Genomic DNA, 8,326 nt, shown 5'->3' on the forward strand with positions numbered 1-8,326 from the left:
GTTTTATGCTCCCCTTCAAAGTCAACTTTTTAAAAATATTGATAGAAGAGCCAATCAATTAATCATTTCCCCAAAACGTCTAGTTATATGGTTCCCATTTATTTGTCTTCACTTTTTCAACATGTAGTAATCCTTAATTTATTTCATAAAATTAAATCTGAATGAAAAATACTTTTAAGAAAGAAAACAACAACTTCTTGGAGTTTATACCAGGTCAGTGAGTTATATGATGGTTTCTTGGTCACACATGCTGGTAGCTTCACTTCTGGAACTCTCACTAGTCTCTAGCAATCCTGACCAAGGCCACACTGATAGCAGGCAGAAATCCACCAATCCAGGAAAGATTAAAAAACACTCTCACTTATTTCACCCTGCCTGGCATTCTGCCATCAACTTGTACTTTTTGGATTCAAGACACAGATTATATGTCAGCAATAACCAGAGTAGCTATTACATAAGCTGGTTATGGGATGCCATGTGCTTTCAACCGGCATCTTTTAGTTTGGGTATAACAAAAATTTAGTTTTAGCACTCTCTTCTGAAATAAGCTTCTCTTATTTTTAGTGGCTTTTAATTACTTTGAGAGGGATTTAAATAAAAATATACTGAACTATCACTTCTCCAGGGAATTAAAAAAATAAAGTTTATGGGAAAACATGAAATGTGGGGAAATACTAAACACAGTAAACCGCACAAATGTAATACATAAGTTAGACATCGAGCTTTTTATGATCTAAGAATCTATTCCAAGAAAAAGGAAAATTGAAATTCGAAGACTTATGAGCTTGTTTCAAAAAATAGTAAAAATAAGTTCCAGCTGGTGTAAGAGCATAGTAAAGGTACAACACAGTACCAGGGTAAATAATAGCAGAGGATGGGTGAGGCATTGGTAATGGGAAACTTTAGACATAGAACATTTTACACTGCTTTTTAAAGGGATTTTTACAAAGATAAGGAAAAAATATATACACACACATAATACACAGAAATAACAGAGAAAATGTATTACAACAATATATCTCTATCAATAACAGGGAAAACGTATTACAACAATATATCAGATGAAGTTTTCTTTACACTATTTTCCAAGAGCAAGCATATGGCTAATGTGGATTAATCACTAATGAATTTAATAACGTGAACAGATTATTAGCTCCTAAAGCTAGTTATTTTGTTTTCAAATGTGCCAGATGTTTCATAAAACAGTTTTTATTATTTAAAAGGATTTATGAAGCTAGATGCCCAACTTTTATTTCTGTGTTAAAATTTAAGAGTTAAAAACCATTTAACAGACAAACAGAATTTGCAGTTCAGTAGCAGTCACTGAATGTGAAAAGAGTTCTTAGAACGCTCCTCTTTAGAGCCATTCTCGTTCCCATAGAAACCAATGTGAGATCCAGGAAAACAAGGTAAGTTCTAAAATAATCACCATTATAAATACCCATTATATAAATGTAAATACAGGCAATTGAAATGATTTAGATGATTTTGAAATTGCATATCATTTCCCAAACCATAATGATTCCTTCAGAGTGGTTCTTGTCTGTCACATAAATACAGCATTTACTAAATTTTAAAAATTCTTATGATTTACTTGTGAGACCATAATTGCCTCCTCAAACAAGTCTTGGGCATGCAAATATTGATTTTTGAACATGTATTCTGGTGCAAGATAGGTTTTTTTTTTGGCTGGGCTTTTACTTTATGGTAGATTAAGTACTTCTCATCATTAGCATTTGAATTTTACGTAACCATTTCTCTATTCATTATTAATTGCTTTACAATGAGATCTAGAGACTTTAGTTATTTTACAATTACAATTTTTCTCATTTTTATTTGTCCAAGCATTTTGTCATGATAAAAGGTCCAAGAAATCTTTTATTGGGATTGTAATTCCTCTCAAAGTCCAGAACCAATCATTGAGTATACAGTACTCATAATATTAATGAAGATGTAAATGTGAGTTGTTATACATCCCTCTAAGAAGAGCTAAGCCTCCTAATGATTAAGGAGCAAGAACATTTCAGAGGAAAACTTCCAACAATGAGAAGCAAACATTTGAATTTAGTATGGCTGTTGAAGGAGTTCTGGACATGCCACCCCAAAATATGCCGCTTTGTTATATTATTGTGAGCTGAACACACGAAAAATGGCAAGAGCTTTCTCTGAACTTCCCTTTACCTGCCTAAAGACAGATTCTCCAAAAGGAATTCAATTGTCATAAATCCCCTCCCGAGGACTGACTCTTATCACCTGGGAAGGCACTAGGTGTCAACTCCAAACCCAGATAAACTTTGTCACAAACTATCATCATATCTCCCATCTATTCTTCTAAGAGCCCATTTATCATTCTTAAAAATCATTTACTCTCCCCTAGGTTGCCTATGTCTCCCACCTTCCCCTATTAAGACAGTATATAAGCTCTCAGATCTCACTGCTTTTTGGGGTGTTCACTTTTTTTTTCTGTGATGCCCCGGTGTGTTATAATAAAAATTAATAAATTTGTTTACATTTAATGCCGTTAATCTCTCTGTCATAAATTTATTTTATAGACCCAGCTATTGAACCTAGGAGAGCAGACGGAAAGTTTTTTCTCTGCTACAATGTTAAAAAAACCACAACAAGTTATGGACTAGTCACACAGTTTTGTTAGCTGGATGAATTTTCAGAAACTCAGATATTTTCCCTTACATTTCACTGAAACCCTCGATTCTTAAAATGTGGTCTCCAGACCGGCAACATTGATATCACCCGGGAGCTTGTTAAAAATGTAGAATCTCAGGTCCTAGGCAGGCCAAATGAATAAGAATCTGCATTTCAACAAGATTAACATAGATTTGAACGCACATTAAAGTCTGGAAACATAGTCAGTCCCAAATATTTGCTCCAGAAAAATTGAGAAGTTTTATTCTGGTGGAAGCTGAAAAAGCTACTACCTAGGATGTAAATTCTAAATGGGGAAAGACCATGTCTGCAAGTAATTTTCTAGGACCCCTCAACTGGTAAGTAGCAGAGCCTGAGTCTGAACTCAGGTAGAGCCGAAGCTTTTTACATACCTTGAAAAGACATCATAGAGACTTGAGGTGTAGGTCAGCCTCCTCAGTTCTTCATGGCCGGCCAATTAGCTGTTCCTTCCTAAAGTCAAAAGGAAAGTGCCTTTGAAATCGGTCTTTCAGGTATCAGCCATTTAACAATCCCTCACCTGGACAAAGATAGATATAGAAAGGTCAGTCTTATAGATCCATTCTGCCTAATTACTGAATGGTCAACTCCACAGCAAACGTAAGGATTCAGGTATTTGTGATTTAACTTATAGCATGTGGATCCCGAATGGAACTTTTAGGTTTCATTTGCTTGAGACAAATGGAATCACCTACTATAAAATCTGCTTCTAACTTGATTTCCTGTGAAGCCAAATGTAATCAACTAATTATAGATATGACCTGATATGTAGGTAAAGGCATAATTTTAATGCTTCTCACTAGAGTTGTGGAGGGTTTCCCCTCCAGAGAGCTGAGTCAATCCTAAGGTTGTTTTCTTCTTCATTCTACGGCTTTGCCCTCTGCATGTCTATCTACATTTATGTGTTTTTGCTATTTTCCTACATGTGTGTATGTTTAGTAGTGTTAGAAAGAAATGATTCCAGGCGTTCTTGTGTCAACTGTCTGCCTCTTCACACATTGATATGGTTTGTTTCTTATTCTTTAAGAGAGCCCTTAGGATCTAATAGCTCCACTACTTCTTAGCACTGTGACTCTGGCCACATCACAACTTCTCTGTGCCTCAATACCCATAAGTATAAAATGGATTTTTTGGTTCTCACTTAATAGGGCTGTTGTGAGGAAGATTCAATAAGTAAATACACAGAAAGGGCTTGGCACAGTACCTCATACAAAGTAAATACTAAATACATGTTACCTATTATTACTTTATTATTATTATCATTGTTGTTATTATTATCATTATTATTAACTTGTGGAGGGCCTGACTTCCTTGCAAAGTATCACCAAGATACCATCTAAGAAACAAAACCCACGTTCAGAGACTTTTAGGAGGGTTGGTATGCAGGATCTGAGATATTTAAAATGTACTTCAGAGAAATTAAGTGATTTGCCTAAACCCGTTTAGTAGTGGTTTGGATTGAGTTTGGATTTATATGCTGGTCCATCAAATACATATTCTTATGTGCTTAATTGAACTAAGTAATAATGCTGCTTACACTTCAAGAGCCACCATTTTCCAAAGTTTTTCCATGTGCCATGACCATTAAAATGAGAAGTTGTTCATTGTGCCATGTGTCACGATGATTAAAATGAGAAGTTATTTCAGTGGTACCAGCATTCTGGATTTAACGAATCAGTAAAATTTTTTAATTGGGGATTTAACATAAGGTTGTTTTTTAACAATTTATTGCCCAAAGACGTATTAATACGTCTTTTGTTACCCAAATGTTACTGACCAGAGACGTATCAATACATGTTCAGGGAGTGATACAATTAACATCACCCTGTGAAGTTGTTAGAGCTTAAAATTGATCATGGGTTCATTATACAACTTATGTTATTATCATTCATATTTTGCTCCATTAGGTTTTTGTTCCAACCTTGTGTATATTATAAACACAAGTTTATTACTGTAAAATTTTCAAAAATGACGCATCATGAAATTTTGAGTGAAGAAGAATTTTTCAGTGTATTTTATGCAGATACTTTCTCTGATTGTCCGAGCGACATATATACTAGTGTCTCAGAAGATGACAGTTTTTCAGAATACAGTTCTGATTCAGATGATGTGAATATTAGACCCACAAAAAGACAAAAAACCTTAGTGATTGATTTTGATATGGCGAGTGAAAATGAAACTCACAGTGCTGGAGAATGCTCCTTTGCTTCTACAGAAGAGTGGATTGAAGACAACATTTCATGAAAATTAGAAGATCTTACAGGTGTGTCAGGTGTAACTACTGAATGTAATAACCCGCAAAGTGTTAGTGAAATAACAGAATTAATTTTTGGTAATGACTTTTTTGAGTTGGTCGCTTCTCAAACAAACTTGTATCACCAACAGAATTAAAAAATCATATAAAAAGTATGATAAGGCTTTAAAATGGACTGATGTAACCAATAGTGACATGAAGAAGTTTCTTGGATGAATAATTTTGATGGGACAAATAAGAAAGTCACACTGGAAAGAATATTGGTCGACTGATCCCTTACTTTAAACACTTATCTTTCCAAAGATTATGATGAGGCGAAGGTTCAAATAAATAATGACATTGCTTCACTTCAACGATAACTCAGAAACTCCACTTCCTACAGACAGAATTTCAAAAGTTAAACTTCTTCTGGATTATTTTCTACCAAAATTTCAATCGATCTATATACCCAAACAAGAGCTATCACTTGAGGAGGCAATGATAAAGTGGAGAAGACGACTCAGATTCAAAACCTATAATCGTGGAAAACTTGAAAAATACGGAATTTTGGTCAGGATGGTTAGCGAAACTGCAAATATATATGCAACCTTGAGATTTACATGGGTGAAGGAAAGAAACTGCAAGAAACAGTATTATCGGTCCTACAACCTAATCTTGGTTCATGGCACCATATTTACCAGACAATCTTTACAGTGTGTCCACATCTGAAATATTGTTGAAAAATAAAACCAGAGTTTGTGGGACTATAAGAGAGAATTGTGGTCTACCAAACCAATTAAAGGAGAAATCTAAAAATCTACAGAGGGGAGAAATGACATTCTTACAGAAGGGAGAAGTGATTCTTCTCATAAGGAAAGACAAGAGGCTAGTCCGCATGGTGACAACTATTCATGATGCCTCCATAGCATCTACAGGAAAGGAAGACAGGAGGACTGGCCATCAGATAACTAAGCCCACTGCATATTAGAGTAAAATAAATATATGAAAGGAGTTAATCGATCCGATCAATATCTGGCAAACTTCAATATCCTCTGGAAAACTCGAAAATGGTATAAGAAAGTGGTTTTCTATTTGAGTAATTGCAGTTTATTCAATGCATTTAAAATTTATTGTAGCCTTAGTGCACAGAATAAAATGATTTACAAGCAATTTTTGTTAGCAATAGCTAGAGAATGGGTAACTGACCATTCTGGTGAATGTAGTGGTAGTCCCACACCTGGTCCTTCTTGTGGCATGTCTAAAAGAGTCCCCTGAAAAGAGCCACCTTGTCGACTATCAAATAAAATAAAAGAATATATTCTAGAGGAAATAACACCCACACGACTAAAAAAAAAAAATGCTGCCAGAAAGTGTAGAGTCTGCTTTTCCAGGGGAAAGCGCAGTGAAACACAGTATATTTGTAATAGATGTTCTGTTCCCCTGCACAGAGGCGCCTGCTATACTGCCTATCACGCTCTAACGAAATATTAGAATGCTTTAGTAAGACATGTTTAAAGTTTCAAATAAATACATTAAGTGTAAAAAAAGTTGATATTTACTCAAACACGGGTGTTTCAATATTCACTTACATAACAAATTGCTGGCCACAGGCATTAGTCTCTACAAAAATCCCTGGGTCAATAATATGTTAAAATTATTCCTTTAAATTGAATATATTCAGTTTTAGGGGAAAATCATTATACTGCCACTGATTTTGTTCTTTTGCTAAGAATTAATACAAATGTCATCATATATCAGATTATATAATAGGCCCAGAAACTAGAATTTGAAATTCTTGACATCTTGGTCAAAAATTTTATAGCACTTCAAAAACTGAGATATACGTACTTCATGTAACATAAAATTAACCATTTTGAAGTGTACACTTCAGTGGTCTTTTAGTATATTCACTATGTTTTGCAACCATCATCACTATCCAGTTTCAGAGGGTTTTTATCACTCCACAAAGAAACCTTCCACCTACTAGCAGTTAGTCACAAATCACCCCTTATCCATCTCCTAGTAGTCATTAATGTTTCTGTCTCTTCAGACATGTCCTTGGGAAAATCTTTTATCTCTGCACAAAATGGCTGTCTCAGATCTGTGATTTGTTTTTTATTCTTTGTTGCCTAATCAAACTGCCCAAAACTTTACCTTGGTGTATGGGTTGCCAGCAGCATATGTAATATGTACAATAGAGGGCATAATAGAGAGTATGAAACTCTAAGAGATCTCACTGTCTACATTTACTTCCAATTTTAGATCTTCCTCATCTTTTCTTTCATTAATTTGGTATTTACTTATATAACATGCCAAATTACACATTTTGAACTTAATTTGAAGACAGCTAATGTTTTCAGTAATCAATACAAGTCAAAATAGTATTATAAGAACCATCTTATTTTTTAAAATTTACATCTAATTATAGGTTCCCAAATTCTGGTCCAAATTTGTGCTCTTATTTAGTTGCTCCATTCTCTGTATGCCCATACACTCTGTTCATTTCTCAGATAATTTTATTTTAAAATAGAGATTCAAATGTATTACTATGTTGCATTGTGATTTATCTGTTTACATGTCTCTGAGTGGAATATGAACTCCCTGAAGGAAGGCCTTTGTCTCTACATGTTTGATTTTCAGCACAGTGCCTAGTACATGATATAAGTTAATGTTGTTGAATGAGGAATGGGATTTAAATATACAAACATATGTATCAAAATTTACAATACCCAATTATGTATCTATATATTATACACTATTCCTCTATTATACTACATATACATATACCATATCAAGTTTTATGTAGTTCACAACTATATTCAAAATGACTTATTTTGAACACCATAAAATGTCACATATATCGAGTTTTACACAGTATTATAATAACCTGTAAACTAGTTATTACACACACACACACACACACATGCAGCACAATGTTTAACAGGTTATTTACCACAGCTTAACCGCAAGACAGAACACTGAACAATGGAAAAGCTTGGAGATTAAAGTCAGGCAAATAAATCTGCTTTTGGGTTGTCTAGCAGTACCTCAGTGACGTAGGCTATTTCTTTCTGAACCTGAATTTCCTGTGATGTGGAGACATTTAATACCATGTTTAGGGAACTGGTTTAAGGGTGGAGTTAATCTAATTTAAGGGCCTGGCACTTGGCAGGCTTTTAACGAACTTTAGCCGATACTTCATCCCTCAGCCTAAACCAAGTAAAGGTGGGGTTTTTTTCCACACATTATGAGGCTTTTCCAGTCACGGAAACCTACCCTGTTCTCAGTTTGTCAAGTCAGAGAGTCCGCGTAAGACAGTAAACGCACAAAGGAATCCACCTTGCTAACTCTGAAGGGCTGCTAAACCCGCAGGAAGCGCTGGGCGGACCTCCAGTATCCCAGCATCCCTCG

The 8,326-nt window shown here is 34.9% G+C and overlaps 1 long non-coding RNA gene across 1 annotated transcript in view; it reads right to left on the minus strand.

The window, feature by feature from the left end:
* The window catches only part of LOC308622455, a 217,659-nt gene extending 209,335 nt beyond the window's left edge, over positions 1 to 8,324 (minus strand). Inside the window, exons 1-2 of the long non-coding RNA XR_014016638.1 lie at positions 8,192 to 8,324; positions 3,057 to 3,135 (exon numbers count right to left, since the gene is read on the minus strand). This is a non-coding gene — a long non-coding RNA (uncharacterized lncRNA). The remainder of the gene's footprint in view (positions 1 to 3,056; positions 3,136 to 8,191) is intronic.
* Between the last annotated feature and the right edge of the window lie 2 nt (positions 8,325 to 8,326).

Source organism: Mesoplodon bidens, assembly GCF_964165515.1.
Source record: "Mesoplodon bidens genome assembly, chromosome: 9".
NCBI classification, from domain to species: domain Eukaryota; kingdom Metazoa; phylum Chordata; class Mammalia; order Artiodactyla; family Ziphiidae; genus Mesoplodon; species Mesoplodon bidens.